The sequence below is a fragment of the Monopterus albus genome, unplaced genomic scaffold, assembly GCF_001952655.1.
Source record: "Monopterus albus unplaced genomic scaffold, M_albus_1.0 scaffold144.1, whole genome shotgun sequence".
NCBI classification, from domain to species: Eukaryota; Metazoa; Chordata; class Actinopteri; order Synbranchiformes; family Synbranchidae; genus Monopterus; species Monopterus albus.
The window spans coordinates 899,194-901,305 of record NW_018128024.1 but is presented as its reverse complement, the minus strand read 5'-3'; the positions used below and the strand labels follow the sequence as shown (position 1 = coordinate 901,305).

At 46.3% G+C, this 2,112-nt stretch overlaps 1 protein-coding gene across 3 annotated transcripts in view; it reads right to left on the bottom strand.

The window, feature by feature from the left end:
- sdk1b (sidekick cell adhesion molecule 1b) overlaps positions 1-2,112 on the bottom strand; it is a 255,116-nt gene that overhangs the window by 159,655 nt on the left and 93,349 nt on the right. The window lies entirely within an intron of this gene.

Below are 2,112 nucleotides of genomic sequence, written 5' to 3'. Positions count from 1 at the left end.
CAGTTACAACAGATTTATTGTACTTCCAGACTATCTTGCTGGGTACAATCTGCTGCAGTGCCATGCGGTCTGGAGTTCATGGTTCAGGTGCTCATACCTGACTTACCAGGTGCCTACAGCAACTAGCTGCAGGACACTCAGCATGTGTTGAAGTCTGGATATACTAAACAAAAATCAGTATCTGGGTAAAGAGTGGATGGGTGCGCAAACAATGAGATTTATTCAATGCATCAACCATTTACATACACACACAAACTGCGTAACAGGGCGCAGGCTTTTCTGTTTGCTACAGTATGTATGAACAGGTCCATAACTCTGAGGCACAATTTTATATTCCCTCTTTCTCGCTCTCCTCATCCTGTCAACTCAATCTTCTCTCCTCCCTACCATTTCAACTTTCCCAGCCCCATCTTTACTGCAGCCCTCATGCTTTGTCTCGATTGTCTCCGTTTCCTTCCTTACACCTTATTCCCAGTGGATGTCTCAGGGCCACCTTTTTCTCCCCTTCTCTTTCTCTGTTTAACACTCTCCCTCTCTCCTTTAGATTGAGAGCTGCCTGCACTGTGCACAAAAGGGAAGTGTTCCATCTGAGATAGATTTATGTGCGACTCTGCGTGTGTGTGTGTGTGTGTGTGTGTGTGTGTGTGAGAGAGAGAGAGAGAGAGAAATGGTGTGTGAGTGTGCATGTGAGCATAAGGATTTATTTGGAATATTCTGTTTCCACAGACGATGGCTGGCAATGCAGGCTCCAATGTCAGAGTGTTGACCACCACTATAACTCACCACTGCCTGCCTCTGTGTGTGTGTGTGTGTATGTGTGTGTGTGTGAGAAAGAGAGAGAGAGAGAGAGAGAGAGAGAGAGAGAGCAGCAGCAGCAGCTGAGGTGCAGCCTTAAGAGCTTACTAGATTTCACTCCCAATTAGAAAGGCTGGTGCACAAACGCAATAAGAAAGATGATGATGTTTTGCACCTGCCTCTATCCATTCCACTTATTTACCACTTTCTTCATAGTTCATACCACGTCCACCTGCATGTTGCGTTCTCTCACTCCATTCCTCCTGGCTCTTTAATCCTTCCTTCTACTTTAAAGAGAGTCCATTAGGAAGTACAGACAGAGCTAGAGAACAGCACATATGAGAAGAAAGGTCAGCTAACAGCATGTTTCAGCAGGTCACTCTCTCTCACCCAGTCTTCCCTTGTCTTAACCTGTCTTTCTTTCTCACAAGCTGTACAATCCAACCACCTGTCTCTCTATCAAGACCACCTCTCCTTTGTTCTTCCCTCCAACTCTCGCTGCCCCTCGGTTCATCTCTGTCAAAGTGTGTGGCAGCTCAAGGTCTCCTCTTTTCATCTCTTTAGGAGGAATGTTGCCTAAGAGAGAGATTGGCCTCCAATTGTGACAGGAGAGTCGAGAGGCAGATGTGCACACGTCCACAGGCAAATACACACTTTTTTTGGCTGCCACAACATGTGCATGTCTCAGCTCTCAGGCTGGTCTTATGAAGCTGCTGAGGCAGATGATGGGGAGGAATTCAATTTGCCATGGAGATGAGTGTTGTGATAGAGGAGAGAGGGAGGATGGGAGCATGAAAGGACAGGAGTAGAAGAGGAGCAGGGTCACTGCTCTGAGCCTGATAGTCCACCATCATCCTGCCCTCGCTCTCCTCTCCTCCACATCTCTCAGTCGCTCTGCAATCTTACAGTAAGTGGAAATTACTTGTCCTTTATAAATGGTCCAATAAAGATCAATAATCTTACACCGTGCAGCACAAAACAAGATGAATCCTGCATTTTACTGCTGCGGTGAGATGTGCAATTCTCAGTGGCTCGACATGAGGTCACGGGGCAACAGCAGGGGCAAAGGTGCTGATTTTTGTGTTGGGTGTTTGATATGAAGAGGAAACCCTGTGGTGCATCTCAGAGCTCTGACATAAGAGTGTAAGGAAATTAAATTAAAGTCATGCTCTCATCCCAGAAGAGCCTGGTTAATATAACAGTGTATATCAGCATGTGGGTGTATATGTGTGTCAGGTCAGACATAGGGGTCATTTACTCCAGAAAAAAACAAACACTTTATCTTCATGCAGTTGAACCCCTGCTAGGAGACGGGGC